We start from the raw sequence: 22,547 nt of genomic DNA, 5'->3' as shown, positions 1-22,547 counted from the left end.
TGTGTGTGTGTGTGTGTGTGTGTGTGTGTGTGTGTGTGTGTGTGTGTGTGTGGATGGATAAAATGCAGACAGTGACTTTCTCTACAGGGATAATAAAATGAATTAACCTTAACCTTTAATTAACCTGTAGTCTGTCCTGAAATATCCAGTGATATAAATATAAATGACATGTTTTTAAAGATTTATTTTTAGGGGATTTTGACTTTATTTTGTTAGATTAAGTGGGGAGAGACAGGTGAAGGGGTGGAAGAGACATGGAAAATGACATGCAGTAAATGGCCTGAGGTCGGATCTGAACTCAGGCTGCTGTGATAAGGTCTTCTGTGATATGCCATCCACCAGGTGAGTCACTGGAGCCCCCCCAGATGAGTCTGTTTAAAGGGCTCATGTTTAGTTAAACCCACTTTTATTAGTCTTTGGTTCATTTATTTGTGTATTTGGACCCTAATAGTTCAAAAATTTGGAATTTGAACCCTCCAGGTGCTGCAAAGCTATCTTTATATTCATTTTGGCAAAAATCAAGTGGATTCCTACAACCTGTTTCAATTCCTTTCCTAATTTGTTATGTTTACAACTAGTTATGTATTTGCACATTTAACATCAAGACTTCCGATGAACATTTCTCTGAATACGCCATAACTGTTCATCAGCAGCAACAGTTGTAGTCCATACTGAAAATATGTCCAAAGTTCGAGCCGATTAACTAAAATGTTCAGTTGTTGTTTGTTATTTACGAACTCAAGTGGCTGAACAGGACAGAAAGCACGGTCAACAGCCCAGAAGGGGGTGGGCTCATGTGCATTAAAAGGGACAGCACTCAAAATGATGTTTTTCGTGTCATTACTGAAAAATAGCGTTGAAGGTGGATCTGTGGAGTTTAATTAATGAATAATTCAGATCCAATCATAGCAGTTTATGTAGATCACAGGGAAATGTTTTAAAATGCATAATTCCATTTTAAAAAAGCAGAATATTACTCCTTTATGGTATGAAAAACACAGCTCTCATTGTTGGAATTATATCCTATAGGGAACTATGATTATACACTTTATGTTCAATATTGGAAACTAAATCCTTGTAAATCCACTTAAATGCCTTTAAACGAACCTTTAAAGGAAATTGTGGTTTGTGATATTGGGTTATATATAAAAATCTGCAAGGGTGTGCTGCAACTGTATCATACAGTCGCGGAAAAAAATTATTAGACCATCAAAAGTCCTCAAAAACAATGGTTATGCAATCCAGTACTAACTCCTGTGTGTGTCATGTGACTAAAACAGACAGAAAAGAAAACATGGAATGAATAGAAGCACTGTTTTTGTCAGAACAAGGACATAGATATTGATGGAAGAACTTAACCGTATAAAACCAAATGTATCATATTTGATACATGAGTTTTGAAGCCCTCTATATGATCAGTGTGATATTTTTTTCTTGAAAAACCTGATGTATTCAATTAGATACATGCAATAGACAGATAATCCACAGGGGGAGGAGTTCATTCACCAGAGGCCTTTAGTGACACTACAAGACTGACATTAATGAGGAAGGAGGAAGAACTTTGACGATTTTGAAAAGGTATTACCAATGTGTTAGACATGTTTGTGTTATATTATGTTTTTGTTTGTTCAAAAATAATAATATTTGAGCATTGAGACCTGACGTATCAAATATGATACAAAATTGAAGCTCATACATGGAAATTGATATTTGGGGAAAAAAAATAAAAAAATGGGGTTGTTCTGAAGGACCAATAAAAGCTCCAGTTTCAAAGAACTGAAATTTTCTGTCAATGATTTAATGGTTCAGGCTTTCCAGGGTTAAGTGATTTTGGTTATTATCAAAAAAACGTGGAAATTGGATAGATATCAGCTCTGAAATTCAACTCTCATGAGCTATTTTTGTTGTTATCGTTATATTTGTCCAAACAAATGTACCTTTAGTTGTACCAGAGATTAAAATGAACAAGAAATTAATAATAATAATTAATAATTTTTATTTAATATTTTTTTCTGCAACTGTATATTTATTTATACGCACATTCTTTTTTATTCTTGCAGCTGAATTATTTTCATTTTCTCCAGTCTTTTAACTCTGACACCATGTGCTATACATATAATATGTGATGCTGCCACCACAGAGAAACAACTGCACAACCACACTCAGAAATAATCGTCCTAGTGGGAATACTGAAAGAGGTTCCATGTTTGCTCTTAAATTTCAGCAGGAGGAAGTGAATATGAAATGAACGGCACGAGGACCCTGAGGGACTGCGTCTGTTACAGACACAATGGACTCATGAACTATAGGTCTGCGTGAGCTTTGTATGTGTCCGTATGTGTGTGTTGACTGTGAGGAGGCCTGACAGACTTGTCCTCCGTCAGCAGATGGACGCATGCATAATTCAGTCTGGAGGCAGTTTCATGCTGTTTCTCTTCCTGTCTCATCACTGCTCCCAAAGACAGACAAAGCAGGATTTGGCTGCTGAGGACAAGCAGGAGCTACAAGTTGTCTCGTCACCACTTGAACCCCCCCCCCACACACACACACACACACACACACACACACACACACACAAACACACACATTGGCTAAAATGAGCTCAGAGCTCTTCTTTGTGTCTTTTGTGCATAAGAAAGTCAGACAGTCAGTCAGTCAGTCTCAGTGAATCCAAAGGAACTTTGTGTTGGTAAATGACAGTTGTTCAAATGGACAGGATTTCAGTTCTGTTCAACATGTTGATGCTCATATGAACTATGTTTTCAGCTCAAAAATGAACCATTTCAGCACAATTAATGCTATATTTTCATGTCACAAATGGACAAGTTCTATTTGAACTGAACTGAGCTGAAAAACAAATCTTCTCTTCTTTTAGATTCCCCAGTTTTTTCTCACCAGATTCTCTCCTCCATATCACATGTTTTATTTGTACAGGTTCAATCTGGAGTATGGTGCTGATTAGGGATGGGAATCGAGAGACGGTTCTTTTTGAGAACCGGATCCCAGTAGCTCGATTCCTTGGAATCGTTTGCCTCCCTGCTTAATGATTCTGCTTATCAGTTCTATAGCCATCATGGTGTTGAGGCAGAAACGGTCTAAACAGACCACACCAGGTCCAAACAGACCACACCAGGTCTAAACAGACCACAGCAGGTCCAAACAGACCACACCAGGTCCAAACAGACCACACCAGGTCTAAACAGACCACAGCAGGTCCAAACAGACCACACCAGGTCTAAACAGACCACACCAGGTCCAAACAGACCACACCAGGTCTAAACAGACCACACCAGGTCTAAACAGACCACAGCAGGTCCAAACAGACCACACCAGGTCTAAACAGACCACACCAGGTCCACTGGAACACTGTCAAAGCTTCCATTTCTTCTAAAGGTGGAATCCCTCCAATATCCTCAAACATTTGTCCACAGCATGTGATTCATTTACAGGACTGTCACATATTTGATTCTCTACTTAGCGACGCTTATGAATGTAGCGGCAGAGTGAACGCTGGGCCCAGTTCCGGTTCCGGTGTGGGCAACAAATGTCGTACCCAAATATAAGTTTCCGAAGGTAGGGGAAAGGAAATGAGGTGCACAACAAATGGAGACGAGCTGAGTCAAACTGGTTCGACGTAGTGGAAATGCAGCAATAGAGGAATTAGTAACGCGTCTTAAGTTTCACTTTTACTGCATGCCACCACCATCCCCCACCCCCGAACCGGGTCCAGCGTCATCTGTTATTATCATTTGAACATACAGTATATGTTCTATTTTCTGTGTAGAGATGGAAATATAAAAGACAGTTAATGCAAACACCAGTTTGTACTGTTTTATTCCCTCACCCAATGAGAATCAATAAGAGAATCGATAAGGAATCGGATCGATAGGAAAAATTGACAATGAAATCAGAATCATTAAATTCTTATCGATTCCCATCCCTAGTGCTGATCCATCCTGCTTCTGTTCCACCAATACATACATGAAGAATGGCACACAGCACTGTTTACACCAACAGTTTTACAATAAGAAGCATTTTTATACAGAAAGAACAATTCTAGATTGTTCTTTCCTCTTTAGTCTGATGCTAAACTATCCAATAAATAATAGTGCTCCTAGTTTTTGCACAGGGATCATTAGTGTAAACGCTGACATGGCTGCAGAGCATCAGTATGATGGGATCCACAACAACCATGTCACATCCGTCCACTGACACATTTAGTGTTTTTGTGTCAGCTGGGATTGTTTTAGATCCACAATACCAACATTTATGAAGAAGAGCACAATTAGCAATAGGAAGTCTAGAAGTTTATTCCTAATAAAGTACTGGGACTGACCAGAGCATCATGGGTAATGTCATGTCCGTCCACCAGCAAAAGTTTTCACATCCACGTGCTATTCCAAATCCAATATTTATGAAAATAGAGCTTCCACTGTCAGAGAATATCAGTAGTCTGTGCACAAATGGATTAGCATTATTTACACACACTTCTATGACTTTAGGACAACTGTTTTTTTTTTTGACAAAGATGGCCGCTCATTTGACCCCCTAAGGAAATTTTAGTCGACATACGTACATACAGACACCCACCACCGCCTCCAGACACATACACATACAAAGAACCGAGGCCAGAACAATGACTGTACCTGAAACTATATGTTCACAAATGTCACTATTTATTTTTGTCAAGAAAGGGAGGAAATGTTTGTGCAATCAGAGTAACTTCTAACCTGTTTATTTTCAACTTTTGGATTTGATCAACTGATGTTCTTACAAGATTTATTAAGACAGCTGAAGCAGCCAAATCACATATTTCACACAAACCTGGCTCTTGAAAACTGATAGACACACAACTAATTACCCAGGTTGACTTTTATCTTGTTTAAAATGATAAGAAAAGCTGATGACTTCAGGTGTTTACTGCTAATACATTTTCTTGCTACAGTTTTTGCTTCAGGTTATCAATGAATGATGGATTTTATGTTTATTTTAGAGCAACTATTGATACTTCACAAGCAGCAGGTGTAATGTTAGGGATTTTCAAAGTAAATGTGCTGTCCTATTGAGAATATGATCACCATGTGCATACAGTCTGCACACAGACAGCAGAGCAGCAGCTAGGAGATGGACATGGCACCACTGTCACACACTGAAGCAGTATCATCTGTTCAGTTTGGATCATTTTATTAAATTCTCAAACCTGAAACTTGTTTTTAAATGTTTACAGAAATTAGAGCCAGAGATTTTATGCAAATTTATCATGAGACAAAGTAATGGCAGGAACACCAGGGGTGCAACCAGTGGTAATTGCAAAATTGCATATTGAAAGACCTCCATGGGGCAGTCAGCGTTCTGTATAAAAGGCTCTCAAATGTGGAACACTGCCCACAGAAATAAAAATGAACACAAGATATAAAAACTTTCAACAAAAATGTCAAAGGCTGGCTAAAGCAAAACTGGAGATGAGAGCATTTTTAACTGTAATTTTATGAAACTTTTATGTGACTTTAAACATTTACATATGCTGTATTCCTGTTTATATGTGTATGTGTACATTTACTTATTTATTTAAACATCTGTGATTGTACATTGTCATTTTATGCAACCTTAAATCTTTCTTTCGTTCTTTCTTTCTTTCTTTCTTTCTTTCTCTGCTAAAAGCCTGACTAGGGACTGTAGATGGAAACTGCCAGTATATATAATCTCTTTATGTGAATCATCAGTTACTACAGCTTGTTTGTAACTGGTAGAAGTAATACTCTGTAATGTGCATTGTCCCTATCAAATAAACTTTATACATAAACAAATCTAGCAGTCGACCCCAAGTGTTAATATTGCGAAAATGTGTGTAATGTATGTAAATGGTGGACGAACCTTCTGTGGCGTCAGCAATTGATTAGCGGATGGCTGATTTAGAGTCTTGAGTTCAGTATTTCAACTGCTGCCCATATTTGGATAAAAGAGGGCGGAGCTTTGTTGAAAGGTAAAGGGTGAAAGAATGGGCTCTCTGCACAGCCCCAGTACTTCCTGAACCTCAGGTGGCTCCTTTATTTCCTGTCTTTCATTTTTGGACACACTGATTAATCCAGGTGTGTCTGCTGCTTCTTATTGTGAATGCTGATTAATTCGGCACACCTGGATTAATCCGTCTCATATTACTGAAGGTTAGTTTGTATGGAGTTTTCCACTTTTCCTTTTTAATGTTTAATGTTAGAGTGTACGTGTATGAGGCTGAGTCTTCACATGTTTTTTTTTTTTTTTTTTTTACATTTTTACTCATATTTGATCAATTTAAATGGCTCATATTTTGCTAAACCCACTTTTATTCATCTTTGGTTCATTTATTTGTGTATTTGGACCCTAATAGTTCATACAGTTTGAATTTGAACCCTCCAGATGCTGCAAAACTGTCTTTATATTCATTCCAGCAAAAATTGAGTGGATTTCTACAACATGTTTTAATTCCTGCTAAATTTGTTACGTTTTATAACTAATTATGTCACGACATTTGCACATATAAGGTCAAGACTTCTGACGAACATTTCTCTGAGTACGACATAATTGTTTATCAGCAGCAGCGGTTGTAGTAAAAACTGAAAATATGTCCAAACTTTGAGCCGATTACAGAAAATGTTCAGTTGTTGGTTGTATTAATGAACACAAGTGGCTGAACGGGACAGAAAGCACAGTCAACAACTTGGAGGGGGCGGGGCTTGAAGTGGCTAATTTTCGTTGAAAGGGCCAGCGCTCAAAACCACCTTTCTGGTGTCATTACTCAGAAATAGGGTTGAAGATGGACCTGTGGAGTTGAATGAATGAAGAATTCAGACCCAAACAGAGCATTTACAGTTTATGTAGAGCACAGGGAAATGTTTAAAATGCACAATTCCATTTATAAAAGCAAAATATCACTCCTTTAAATAAAAAAAAAAATCACATTTTATGGTGATGGTTTTTAGATTTTACCAGCGAAAACATGGTATGAAGTCATGTCAGTCTTCAGTCTGTCAGTATTTCAAGGATCTAAAGATGATCGTAACTGTAGAATATAGAATAATTCTCACTGAAGCAGTCTTCTGTTTGTCTGGCTAAAAATATTGTAACATTATTGATATTACATGCAGTACCGCTAACCACCACCAGGCTAACAGTGGAGACAGATAAAGTGTTTGTGCCAGGTAGTGCCTCGTGGGTAATGTAGTTTAATTAGAGCAGTCAAGTGTCATCCAGACAACTTAATTTGAAGAGGCTGATAAGAGCATTGGCAGCTTGTGTGAAGAGCTTCTGTGCCAGACAAAAGTACCAATATAGAGAATAAAATCCAGGAGTCACACTGCAGATTTGGCAAATTAGTGAAGGAGAATTTTCAAGCTTAAAGTCTTGTATGTATTTTTCTGTTCAGTGATCTGTTTTTGTCCAAAGCAAGGATTAAAAACTCGGATGGGAGCGTTTCTTGGAATAGAAGATTTCATTGGATTGGAGACGTATTTAGAGATATTTCTGTCTCTGAGTTCTATTTTTAGGGCATGAAGTTGTTTAAAATTCAACATTTGCAGTGAGCTTAGTTTGTATTTGCAGAGTTTTTCCTTCAGAGAACAGCTCCGGCCCTCCTTGGAGCTCCTTGGACGTCCTGTGCAGTGTTGAACCGCGGTAATGTGTGGAGCATCTGTCCTGTTAAATGTCCGTCTGTTCCTGTCTGTGCTTCCACTCCCCACCGCTGCTCCTCTTTGCTGATGCAGTTTGTGTTTGGCATATGTTGCCATGATTTCCCAGACTGTTCTTCGTGGCAGGTTAAATAATTGTACAGCGTGTCTGAATGATGCATCCGCTCTCTGTTGTCTTTTCACAGCGGACACATGCTGAATTCAGTGTCACATTGATTTTAATTGCCACAGGGTATTTTTTTCAGACAGATTGGCCGGCAATGTTGTTTTTTTTTTTTTGGTTTTTTTTGCAGAAACTTTGTCTAAAATCCTGTTGAGACCGTCATTTTTCATGTACGTTGCCCTTTGTGGAGCTCAGGAGGAGCGTCTGCTGCATGAACGTGCAGGTAATGCAAATGTAAATCAATAAGCGTTTACACAACCATGTTTTTTCAACAGACACATCAAGTCTTTCCCTATTGTAGGTACTGCATTCCAGTGGTTTTCATTTATTTTGGTTCTTGTTTAACCGGTCTGTTTGTTTCACTCAGGTGCTCATTCATCCCTTTTCCCATGAGCAGGATATTTTGAGGTCTACTAACCAAATTCAGTGAGCACCATCATGCCCTCCATCAAATGATCCTTCTGCTATAAGTAAGGGATGATGCCTGATGTGTTGTAATAATGGCATATTCTGAGCCTGCACATTTTGTAGCTTCTTTTGGATGTCAGTGTAAGTATGTGTAAATAGTTTATTCCAGGGTTGTTCATGTTATTTAGACCTCTGCAATTAAAAAATACATGTGTGCGACAGATATATACATGCACATCCCTTTTTATTCTGACAGGAGACAGTTCTAAAGAAAAAAAAGTATATGCTCAGTTGCAGACACACAACTACAAATTGATAATTATAATTAATATGGATGTATATAATTTTTACTGAAAACTGGAGTAATAGAATTGTGTTTGGACTGAAACTGATAACTTTACAGGCTCCAATATTCTTTTTTTTTTTTTTTCCCCAAGATTTTTTTTATCTTGATTAAAGTCGCTGATGTGTTTGTCTGTGTGGATGCAGCAAAACACAATAATTTTAACCCTGTTAAGCCTGAACCATTAAATAAACTAGAAGCACTTGGAGAGCGCAGACCTCCACCAAGGCAGATCAGTGCCCCCCCCAACCCCTTTGTGCCAGTATCAACATTTCCTGAAATTTTCATCCAAATCCGTCCATAACTTTTTGAGTTATCTTGCACACAGACAAACAGACAAACCAACACCAACAAAAACAGAACCTCCTTGACGAAGGTAATGATGGAAAATTCCAGTCCTTTGAAACTGGAGCCTTTATTGGCCCTTCAGAACAATCCAGTTTTGTTTTTTTTTAATATCAATTTCCATGTATGACTTTGAATTTTGTATCCTCTTTGACACATCAGGTCTCAGTGCTCAAACATTGTTATTTTTAAACAAAACAAAAACATAATACAACACAAACATGTCTAACAAATTGGTAATTCCTTTTCAAAATTGCCAAAGTTCTTCCTCCTTCCACATTAATGTCAGTCTTGTAGTGTCACTGGAAAGGCCTCTGGTGAATGAACTCCTCCCCCTGGTGGATTATCTGTGTATTGCATGTATCTAATTGTATACATCAGGTTTTTCAAGAAAAAAATTATGACACTGATTATGTAGAGGGCTTCAAAAGTCATGTATCAAATATGATACATTTGGCGTTATAAGGTTAAGCAGGTTTTTGTTTTGTTTTTTTAATGGAAAGGGATTAGTGAAAAGTCTTTGCACATCTTGCAAATACAAAGTATTAACAGCTTTCATTCTGAACGATGTTTGTGTCTACCAGGTGAATGAAAGGCCAATAAGATGTCTACTTTTACCTCCTACCAGTGAACTCACGTTTCTCATTATGACAGTTTGAATTAATGCAGCTCTACAGACTCATGTTTTAAAAAGACTATTATTTATTAATTCAGACGGCAAGAGGCAGAAGGAAAAAGCAGAAAAAAGTGACAGCCTTAATTAAAGATCCTAAAGTTCATCTTAATATGTGCGTGGCTCCTGGAAAAATCATTATTGTGTACAAATGGAAGCTGTGAATTTTTTTCAGCTTGTAAACATTACATTATTACCATTAATAATCCAGGAAGCATGAAATAGCTGCTTTATACTGTACATGGGTGCTTCTATGAAACTGGTCCCTAAAAACAGGACAGATGGATTGAAATTTCTAACAAGATGTAGACTAATGTTATGAAGCAAGTTTGGAAGCACTTTGGGTCTATTTAAAAAAATAAATAAATAAAAGAGAAACACAATTTGTCAGATAAAACACATTTTTATATTACTTCTATGCAAAAATCCGCATGTAACACGGTAAAAAGGATATGAAAATTACGAGCTACTGTTTTTTGTTGTCCGAATGTTTTCTCATTCTCTCACAGTTACATTTTGGGAATCGAAGTAATTATGCAAGGCAAAGTGTTTCACAAAAATGGCTGCTGTTGCAAAATCACCTGTGATTTATATGCGTTTAAATGGGCAGGTTATGTAACTCAAGTGGACACGATGGGTTACACACAAAACCTGGAATGAGACTGAGATTCCTGAAAAACCCACGTCTGGATTAGAAAAAACACTAGGATCATCAAATTTAACAGTGTCTTTATTTATATATGTATATAAGACCCTTTACAGTCATGTTTTCAAGCTCTAATGCACTGACACCTAGGTACCTTTTCCTGTCCCAGTTTTGGTCCTATTTTTGGCCCCAATATTTTATTAAAAATTCCTTAATTTTGGGATGGCTCAGAGCAAAAGTATAATTTTTTTGCAGTTATCTGAGGTCATCATTAGGTCCATCCTGAGGGGAAATTTGTCTACATTTCTCTTTTATTACTGGGTCTAAAAAAGGTGGCAAAGTGCCGATACCAAAATACACTGAGTTTCATAGAAGCACCCACATACATTTCGCTCTCATAGGTTAAAAAAGTTGCAATATTCAACCTGGTAAAGTCTCAAAAATGTCTTAAGAATGTCCTAAATGTCAGACTTGGAGTGCCAGGCCAGAGTGTTTTCATGGCAGATTGGATTTTACTTGCACAGTGTGAAGACTGAGCAAAGATGGGAGCATCCTCCATCAAAGCAGACATGCATAACGCCAACTGGCCATGGTCCAAAGACATCTTAACAGCTTGATTACTAGATATACAGTTATCAGTCACACGTTGGACTGGACAGCTGGACCTAGTCGCTGTGGTCTTTTGGCCATATGCACCATCCTGATCAGACAGCGAGAGGGTGTGAAGGTCATGTGGGTGTCAGGAAGGCAGATGTCTCTGTGGACATGATTCCCCTGGAGAGAACCCAGTTTGTGGTTAAAAGAGCTGCAGCAGTCAGAGCAGAGCAGGGTTCAACTGCTCCACACAAACGCACAGAGCTGACAGGAATTTCAATAGCACACAATCTAACACAGTGGCTTCTACTTAGGATCTCCACAACGAGAAATGTTACAGATATATGTTTAAAGAAGTATTTTCTGTGTTTTAATTTAACCTTTATTAACCCAGAAAAACCAAGAGCTACTTTTGTGTCAACTCCCAAATGATTTTTTCTCCCTATTTAACCTTTCTTAAGTGATTCATCCCCATTTATTGTAATATTATCTTCTTCATTTTACATTTTTTCAGTGAAAATCCAGTTTTTTCCTGTATTTAATTCACTGATCATGTAGATGCTCGTTCAAGCTCAGAGTAAAGTTGAAGGCTATAAAATGAGAAACAAACAAAAGTGGAAAAAAAAAGTGACTTTTTCTGCAGGGATATCAGTAACTGAACATAAAAACAAACATTTCCATCCACTGTCATTGATGGGTTTTATTGGTGAATCAATGTTGTAGAAGATGACGGTGTTTCCACGGTAACTACGGAGCCTCTGAACGTCCAGTTGGCTCATATTTGAAAACCATGAAAAGATGACAAACTGTATTTAACACCAGTTTTAACATGTATTGATAGGATTAGTGGATCAACAGGTATTAAACAGTTTATACCAGTAGATGATTTTGGTCACAGGTGGATGTTTGGGTCTTTATGGGTTAAATCAGAAAAAAAATGGACTAAGATTAAATGTCCTCCTGGTTTAAAGGAACAACAGGATGAAACAGGGTTGCAGATATCCATAGAACAAAAAAGACCAACAGAATCAGAAAACCTCAGACTTACTCCGCAAGTGTTTCTCATAAATCACAAATATTAATGAAAATGATTAGTCAGTGAGTAGGTACATTATCTTCACTGGTAAGGGAAAAAAAAAAAAAAAAAAATTCTTAGCAGCTGTTATCTGCTGATAAAAAAAATACTGTAACTAAATTCTTACGGATAAGGGCATCAGCAAAATGAAGACAATGTGGAATTATCCTAAAGTTGCAATACCACTGATGACCACCAGGTCCTGCTACAAATAGCCCTGACTCCCATAAACTTACGCTGCACTCTTTTCTAGAAACAGTATTTTTTCCCCCACAGCTTATTCCAGTTTCATCCTTAATAAGAGCCTCTAATAAATGATTGTGGGTCCATCTTTATATCCTTCCTCTGAGCCAAATCTCACGTCGGCCTTTGATAGTCAGGTCCCTATGACAGCTTGCTCATCAACTAAGCCAGATCAGAGTTTTGATTTATTTAATGAAACACATTTTTTTCTAACAGACAGTTTCGCTGTGGTTATGGTTAATATGTTCGACTAAAAAGATGATAAAATTATGTTGTCACCCAGTAATTGGTGAAGTTTACCATTTTACTGAGCCAGTAAGCTAGAATTTAGCAGTAGCAGCCTTCTGTAACCCCACCCCTTTAACTCCAAATATGGTCACTTCTGGCTCCAAAAAGTCAACACATCACTAGTTGCTTTTCCATTGACCCTCAAGTTGCACAAATATAACCTGCGCATAAAAATGTATGTAATGGAAAAAGGACAATTTCGCCAAAACTCTCATTTTTTGATTAAATGTTTTTGTGCTGGTTTTTCGGGCGTTGCACAATTGGTATATCATGCAAAACTGCACTGGAAAGACCTACATCTGCAACTAGAGTCACTTGAATAAAAAACACCAGATGTTGACAGATGTTACAACAAGTGAAGAAGAGTTTTAAAAGAAACATGGTGTGGTACATGTGGACACACCAGGAAACTGAATCATTTTTTATTTAGCACAGGATAGAGGGGTAATATATAATAATAATAATGAATATATCTGTAAAGATGATATTTATGTTCATTGCCATGTTTATGGAATGACTTCTTGTGTCATCTCACGATAACAAATAAACAAGTCATCATATTTGTGATTTAATGGAAAAACCAACATTACGCACTTCTGTTTTTCCAACATTTATTAAATATTGGTAAAGTTTTGCGCAGATGTCCAGTTGAAAAGTGACTTAATGAAACTTCTGTCTACACCAGTTCAGAAACCAATGGCACAAATATCCAAACAAACCACAGTTAGCGTTGTCCAACCTGTGGACACCGTGGACATGACTGGACGTTCAGTTATAAACTTGTGTTACCTTAAGTCAGTGTTTCTCAAACTTTGGGGCGGGCCCCCCCGGGGGGGGCGCAAAGGCTTTCCAGGGGGGCATGGGATCATTCCTAAGTGTTTTGTTTTTTTTTTCTTCAGGTAAGAACATGTATCAGGTGGAACTAATGTTTTAGCGTTGGAGCACCCTGGACTCATTTTAGGGACGTACAACAAACAAGTCTACTGCCATGGTGATCTGTCACTGGACTAGACCAAGAGTTTAGGTTTGGAGAGTGGAAAAGGACTGGACTGGAAAAGAAAAATGTGACATGTTTCTGGTTTTGCACAGTTTGCACTTTAATGTTCTGAGATGTGCAATGGAAACTGGCTCATTGCAGCCACTGATATTGTTAAAATGTTCATCTTTGTTATCAAAATTTGTTTGTTGTTCTACAAAAAAAAATGTACCTTATTGTCATAGTTGTAAGATAATTACACATTTCCTATTTTCAATTGGAAAATAATGTCTCAGGGAGCAGTTTTGTTGAGTTCATTTGTATTGTTCAATCAAAAATCGAAGTTATTTTTAATTTGCACAACAAATTATTCAAGGAAAAGCAAAAAGTATTCTCATGATATTGATGTTTCTTTCAATAAAAGTTATAATTGCACCACAGGTACAATGTTGTTGGGGTTGAGGGGGGCTTGGAAATTTTTTGTGCTCCAGAGGGGGGCCCGACAGAAAAAGATTGAGAACCACTGCCTTAAGTGTTAGTTGTGGTTGTGGAAGTGGAATCTTTACATGACGTAGATTTGTCCTTAATACTGGTCCAGTTCGTCTCCCAAAGGTATCGGTGCTGACTTCGATTTACTGCAGGTCATACATTAGTTTACATTCCTGAATTTGATGTTTCAGGTGAAGCTTCATTACACAAAGACATAACATGACATGAGCAAAATGGAATATGATGCCATCGTTTTCCAGTTTCTCTGTCCACATGATCACATAGAAGCCACAGTTTTAAAGATCTACATGTTAAGAAGCATTTTTAGCAATCTAAAATCGGTGGGATGTGCCGGTGCTGTGTGGAGCTGGTCCTCCTCTGTGTGCATTCAGGTACTGCAGGGCCAGCTTGGCAGGTGCGTGACCCTCCTCTGGCTCATGTTCTTTTACCCATGTCCTGACGTCCGCCGGAAGCACTCGGAGTAGCTGCTCCAGGATGATGGTCTCCCCGATCTCCTCCTTGGTGCGCTGCTCGGGCCGGATCCATCGTCGGTAGAGTCCTTTCAGCCGACGGTAGGTCTCCGTGGGGTTCTCACCAGGTGGCACAGTGGTGGCTCGGAACTGCTGTCGGTACGTCTCAGGTGCAACGTCAAACTTTAGAAGTAGAGCAGCCCTCAGGTCTGCATAACAGTGGGCCCTTTCTTCATCCATGGCGCTGTACGCCTCCAACGCCTTACCAGTCAATAATGGGACTAAACGACATGCCCACTCACTTTCAGGCCATTTTCAGGTCTTAGCAATACATTCAAACCTGAGTAAATAATTCTCAATGTCCTCACCCATCTGGTACTGGGGAATCTTTGGGTCTTGGTAGGACCTCCATTCTGATCCAAGCTGGTCAGGTCTGCTGTTGCCACCATGGTGCTGGAAGGATGGGACCTCTGGGGTTGACTCCTGACGTCCACGCCGGGGTGCCGGTGTAGGCAGATCGAGTCTTGGACTGCTTGCAGTGACGGTGGTCGGAGTAGCAGGGGCCTGGCGGGGCCGGGGCACAGGTGGCGGGAGCTGCCCAGTCTGGGGGAGAGAAGCTCTGAGGCCTCAAAGTTCTGCCAGCAGTCCTTCCTCTCTTTGTTGCTGCGCCACCAGGAAATGCCTCATAAGGCTCACCAGTTCTCCCTCTGATTCACCTCTGGCTGCTGGGGCTTTGGAAGCGGCTGCACGGCGGCTGGGCCTGGGCTGTGGCTCCTCATCCTCCTCCTCCTCTGATGATGATGTCTGCTCCGTCACCCATGCTGGATCCTCCTGGGACGTTGTTACTTTGGACTGAGAGCGCAGTCCTGTACGCTGCCTTTGGGGCCGTAAACTGTTTTGACTCGCCATCGTGGTGTTATCCCACTTCTGACACCAAAAATGTTGCGGGGTTCTTTCCCACACTGCTCAAAAATTATAACACCACAGGTGTAGTTGAAAGTGCAAAAAGTTGGTGGCGGTTTATTTTGCCGTCGTTTTGCCAAAGTGCAGTGCAATATTTACAAGTGAAGTCAAAAATGGAAAAAAACAAAAAAAAACACTATTTACAAATTTACAGAGCACAAGAAAAAAAATGCAACTGAACAGAGTTCTTCAATAACTCACAAAAACTCTCACAAAGGTTCAGAATAAACAGCACAGTTGGCAGCTCTGCAGCTCAGAGTAGACTGACTTACCAGGGCTCAGCAGCCTCCTTTTAAACGCTAAGCCCCTCCTTATGGGCCGGTCAATTAAAGACTTTTTAACAAAACATATTTTTAACAGTGTTTTTAAACGTAATTATTCACAACCGGAATAGACATACAACACTTCATAATTCAATAGATTTTCCAAGTAATTACCTAACCCAAATACCTCCTTCCTTGAAATAAAAAATACAGAAAACCAAAAACACTACATAATTAAGTCACATGATTTGAAAACCGCGCAAGACTTCCCCTATAATATTGCCCCGGAAATGACCCCTCGTTCTTTTTGCCCTTGAATGACGTGGCGGCCATGACAGAACGCCAGGACAACAGGCCCCAGGTAAGTGCTTGAACTGTTGTACATACGGATGCAGTCACCTGGAAAATGCTGCCGAGTGTGCACCCTCGGTTGTACTGTAGTTTGGACAGGAAGAGAGTGTGAGTGGAGAACTGATGAGTGAGTGACAACACGGACAGAGACACTGTGTGCGTGCGTGCGTGTGCGCGCGCGTGCCTGTATGTGTGTGCGCGTGCCTGGTCGCGTGTGCTTCGCACGTAGCAGGAGACAGCGGACACTCAGTGACGGGGGCGGTCCGTCACAACTGCTGACATGTGGACAAGGGACCCAGAAGCTGTAAAAAATGATCTGATTTGCAAAGTATTCGTATTAGTGAGGATGGGGCATGAATGAATATTAATCAGAGAGTCAAGAGCCAGATGTGTGTACCTCCAAGTCATTTAAACTAAATCACTCCCTCATGAGTGTACGAGGAGAGGATGTGCCAGTGTCGTTTTCTGCCAAAGAGAGGAGGGAAAAATACTACCAAAAAAAGAAAAAACTTATTGCCTTTTCGACACATCTTGTCAAAATTTCAAAAGCGTGTCATAGTTTTCATCCTCGGGACAAATAAACAAAGGGCCCATTGACATGACCATAAAAATCTGATTACTGGGAATAATCAGATACATATAATAATCAGATTTGACGCCAGGCCCGGACTGGCTAATCGGGAGGACCAGTATAATATTTGGGCCGCGAGGGCCGGAGTTCACTTTAAATATGTATTTAATATTTTATTTATTTATTTTTTGGGGGCCGGTGTTCAGTCATAGCACTGAGTTGACCACGTAATCTGCAGCTGCTGTTCCTGGGCCCCACCCCCTCTACTAGTAAACTGTTTTCTTCCTGTTTTTTTTTTGCGGACACACCGTGACCTGGCGTAACATGTCCTTGCATACGGTTAGTAGCTCTGTACTGTAGCTGTGGAGCAGATACCATCTGTGCTCTGTAGGCTATGTCGATGGTCAGCTGTGTTTGCTGTTTGAAACATGGAGAATAGAAAGAGCAAGGGTGGTGTGGAGAAGGCAAGAATTAAAAAGAGGAAAGCTCTGGAAGCAAACGCAGCCAAATGTGACAATCTGCAACTTTTTCACAAAAACGACTTCCCGGTTGGAAACAACTAATAAGGACGATGAACCGGGTAAACCACCTTTCAAGTTAGTTAATTATGGAGTCAGTGAATTGTGTGGCATTGTGACGTGGAACATAACGTTATGTCATTTAAATAATAGTATGATGCGACGCCACGAAAGTGGGAAACTTTGTCTTGTAGTTTCTCAGATTCAGAAACCAGATCCAGCACCTGCCATGAGCCCACAAGTCCAGAGTGGGCAGGTAGGACTGCTCAGAGAGGGAAGAGGATTAGAAGAAATAGGCTCCAATGAAGAGTATGGTGTAGGCCTGTTCAGTATGAAAGGTATCTGAGATGATTCAGCACTACATGAATGAAACTGACACCAAGGCTTTGAAAATAGAAGATTTGTGCTGACAATTATGACCATTTTTAAACTGTGCTTTAGTGTCAGAAGCAGAGCCAGGAGCCAGTAGTGATGAGGGGATTGTTCCTGTCAGGATGGAAGGAAAAGGTGAGCTGCTGGAACAGACTGTGTCAACAAGCAGTAGTTCCACTAAAACCACTGTCTATACCCAAACCATAGTCCTGACCTATTTTAATTTTTATTATTAAAAGTGAGACAGTAAATACACAAAGCCCACAACTGAAAGGCAATAGTATAAAGAAATATTAAATAAACCTGCATATTTAGCCAATGTAAAGATCTGAACTGGTTCAGTAAGTCCAAATGTCTGTAGATATTATTTTTTATTGTGATACAGGTGCAGGTGAGTCTAGAGAAACTGGAGGAAGTGTGAAAGGGAGAGCAGAGTCTACTGATGACAGAGGAGCAGCTCAGCAGCACAACCCTGAACCACTAGTCACAAATGACACAGATGAACAGGAGTCTGTTGTTAGCTTTGATTGCTTTGCTCACCCTCAGTCACAGGATACACATATTTTTTTCTTATCATCCTCATCAAACCCCTAATATCACTATACCAAAAGTTTTCAATAGCATCGATGGAACAAACCGCAAGTAAGTTGTGATGGAAATCTTTTGTTGCAGAGGATACCAAAATAATAGTTATTAGAAAGTGCAGCAAGCTTAATTTATTTATTTATTTTTTTATTTTTTAATATTTTTATACTTTAATTTAATTTCAAACATTTTAAAGGTTTGAAAAATGTTAACACTTATAAGAAAAAAAATATAGATTTTGTTATTGTTGTGTTGTGAGGAATAATAATGTTGGAGATGTGGATGTGCACTCACTGTTGAAATAAATCCACATTGTGAAGCAACCTTTACTTGCGCTGAATTGGAAATATTTTAGAAAATACACTGAATTAGAAGGCTTTGCAGAACAGTGTGTAGACCTAACATGTAAGGTTAGAATTGCATGATTTTAATAATAATCGGTCGTGATCTAAAGTGGGCCGGTCTGAGGTATGAAACTCCAGGGCTGAAAATGAGTCTCAGTCCGGCCCTGTTTGACGCGTTTACATTCGCTTCAGGAAAACCCTTCAGAGAACCCTATTAGATGTTTCAGTCCATTATCAGATTTCAAACATACAGTTGTGTTCATGAGCTTCCATACCCTGACAGAATGGGCATGGGACGGTTTTGGATGTTCCAACACGACAATGACCCAAAACACAAGGACAAGTCCACCTGTCATTGGCTACAGCAGGAAAAAGTGAAGGTGAAGGCGTGGCCATCTCAGTCTCCTGACCTCAGTATCATTGAACCACTTTGGGCCGGTCTGAAACATGCAGTTCATGCCAGAGAACCCAAACTCCTAAAGGAACTGAAGGTGTTTTGCCAAGAAGAATGGGCGGCTTTAGCATCTGAGAAAATAAAGAGCCTCATCCACAACGACCACAAAAGACTTCCAGCTGTCACTAGTCACTTTTCCATTGACCCACAGACTGTGCAAATATAACTTGCGCATAAAAATTTACCTAATGGAAAAATGACAAATTCACCAAAAGTCTCATTAAAAGTTTTTGTTCTGGCACGAGGTGGTTTTTCAGGCAGAGCGCAATTGGTAAATCACACCAAACTGCAATGGAAAGACCTTTTTACACAACTAGAGTCAGGTGAATTTAAAAAAAAAAATGTTGACATTAGAGATGGGAATTGATAAGGATTTAATGATTCTGATTCCATTATTGATTTTGCTTATTGATCCAATTCCTTATCAATTCTCTTATTGATTCTCATTGGGTGAGGGAATAAAAGAGTACAAACGGGTGTGTTTACATTAACTGTCTTTTATATTTTCATCTGCACAGAAAATAGAACATATACAGTATGGACAAATAATAAGAACAGATGACACCAGGCCCAGTTTGGGGGGGGGGGGGCATACAGTAAAAGTGAAACTACAGACTCTTTACTAATTCCTCTATTGCCGCTTTTCTACTACGTGGAACCGGTTCGACTCTGCTCGTCTCCCGTTGTGCACCTCATTTCCTTTCCCCTACCTTCAGAAACTTCTATTTGAGGGGGTACGACATTTTTTGCCTGCACCGGAACCAGAACTGGGCCCAGATGACGGCCTGGTGTTCACTCTGCCGCTAGATTCACAAGCACTGCTGAGCAGAGAATCAAATTATTCACATGCTTTGGACAAATGTTTGAGGATATTGGAGGGATTCCACCCTTTAGAAGAAATGGAAGCTTTGACAGTGTTCCAGTGGACCTGGTGTGGTCTGTTTAGACCTGGTGTGGTCTGTTTGGACCATTTCTGCCTCAACACCATGTTGGCTATGTTCTGACCAAAACAATGCAGTGTATGCGTAATGTCATCGTGCATGCACAACGAAGGCAGAATCGATAAGCAGAATCGTTAAGCGGACAGGCAAATGATTCCAAGGAATCGGGCTACTGGGAACTGGTTCTTTTTTAGATTCCCATCCCTAGTTGACGTACGTTACAGCAAGCGAAGAAGAAGAAACATATCGCAGTATGTGTGGACACACCAGGAAACCCAGTCATTTTTTAATTTAGTACGAGATAGAGGAGTAATATATAATAATAATAATGAATATATCTGTAAATCAACACCATGTTTACATTCATCACCATGTTTATGGAATGACCTCTCATGTCATTTTGCAATAATAAATAAACAAATCATCGCATTTGTGATTTAATGGAAAAACCGACATTACGCACTTCTGTTTTTTCAACATTTAGTAAATATCTGTAAAGTTTTGTGCAGATGTCCAATAGAAAAGTGACTATTGATGCTAAAGGAGCCAATACAGAGGATTAAAAACTAGGGTATGTAAACTCTGGATCAGGGTCATTTGGATAGTTTCTGTTGTCAGTGTGATTTAAAAAGACCAAATGCATTTGTTTGATCATAAATGGCTTCATCCAACCACGAGCCATGAGTGAAAGAAAAGTTTTCGTATGATCATTCATATTCTCTGGAAAATGGCCAAAGAATCATACATTCTGTGAGGGCATGTAAACTTATGAACACAACTGTACTTAAAGATGGTAGAATCAAGCTTCCTGTTTTTGTCTTCAGCTCACATTTGACTACATCACATCTGTTTTCTATGTTTTTTGTTTTAAATACATGAGCAGGTGTAAAAGAATAAAAAAATCTAATTAACAGGTATACATGGATGAAGACATCAGAGTACTGGAAGGATCAGATTAAGCTGTTTACATGATAACTTTAACCCTTTCATGCACACTGGTCACTCCAGTGGACAGTTCTTCTCCATCTGTTCTCTTGTATATTCATGGGTTTGGTTGTTTTAGTTCCATATCAGCCAACACAGTGGATTATTAGGCATCATCCCATACACTGACATTTATACCATTACTGTCACTTTACTGTTCTTGATAAACCTGATCTGCACTAACATGTCTGACTGTAAATCAACTGCTTATTATTAGACTGTAATTTTTTTAATTTATTTTTTTCTTTAAACAAAAAGTTTTTTTTTTTCATATTATCTCCATGAAGTGAGTAATGACTAGTATTAGTATAAGTTAAAATGTGAGAAAACATCACATTAGCGGCATTGAAAATGTTTTGATTTCATAGATTTCAAACAGTATATCAGTAAATACATTGGAATATTATTTTAAGTTAGATAGTTAAAGTCTTAAGTTTAATCACAAATTAGTCAGTAGTTAATGTTTTAAGATAGAATTCCTTTGTTTCACTTAGTAAGTTTTTAGGATAGTATGGCTTGGTTGGAACATCTTGGTCAGCATATATTTCCTCCTTGGGGTGGATCCTTAGTACGAAGTAATGCGTTGTCTGTGATCAGATCAAGTCAAAATATGTTTAAAAAATGAGACAGAGACGAATCCGGACTTATTCTCGGAGCTTCCAACAAAAGAACATGCTAATAACATGTTTCTTTGCTTCAAAAATTAAATGCATGATGTCCAGCTGATTGGACATTTTTGCAACCCCATGAAAAATAGGTTAATAAAAAAAATATTCAATGGCATTATTTTTTTTTCATGCCTAGAGGAATAAAAACACTCTGGGGAAAAAAAAACCTTGATCTTGATAGTTCTCATAATTCATATATGAAAGGGTTAATAATGTGACAACACCAGAAACCAGACAATGATCAGAATTTTAGTGTGAATGTAAACAGGCTCCATATCAGAGATCAAGCTTCTCTTTGTGAGTCTTGCAAACCGGGCACGGCTTCACAATGACACCACAGGAAGTGAAAAGGGAGTGGTCCGGCTCTGGTGTGGGACCGGTCCGATTTGGCTCAGAGCAGCGTCCAGCTGGCCTCAGTGTCATTCTGAAGCTTCAGTCTGAGTCTGTGCCCAGTGATGTGGAGCTGGGCCAACACAACCCAAGTGTCTGCATTTACAACTCCACATTTCCTCCGTTTTCTGAAAACATGCCATGACACTGTTCACATGAAATATATCACGTAGGCTGTAGCTGCTTTTCAAACTATTCATCTTTTATCACTTTTAGCAATATTCACAAGTCTATTATTCAAGCTAATAGTGGATATTATGGTCAAATAACTGGATTAAGTGTAGGATTTGGGATTACAGAGACAGAAAAAGCAATTTTAAGTTAGTGTGAACGTCATAGAAAGACGATTTTATACTCAGTTTGTTTATCCAAAGGGGATTTATTTGAATATTTTACACGTTCTCATGTATAAAATGGTTTATTCGCTTTGTGTTTTAGCAACAGCAGTAAATCTTAAGGTTTAATTTTCATTATTGTTTCACTGAATAGTGTTTAATTTTCATATTTTTATTGTAAAAGAGGCCTTTGTTTGATTTTCAGTGAATAATGAATGTGTTATGTTTCTGTGCCCCGGTTTGAATACAGCACATTGTTCCTGAAGCATAAGGTACTACTGGTACCAGTTAGGCTTTTTGTTGTGTGCTGTAGTTAACTTATTTCAGCCACACCTTGACTTAAAAAATATTCATCAGAATAATATATAAGGTACATGATACATGAGGACCAAAACTGGGACATGAAAAGCTGTCAGTGCATTTGATCTGGA

The sequence above is a fragment of the Sphaeramia orbicularis genome, chromosome 16, assembly GCF_902148855.1.
Source record: "Sphaeramia orbicularis chromosome 16, fSphaOr1.1, whole genome shotgun sequence".
NCBI lineage: Eukaryota > Metazoa > Chordata > Actinopteri > Kurtiformes > Apogonidae > Sphaeramia > Sphaeramia orbicularis.
This window is presented reverse-complemented; position numbering follows the sequence as displayed.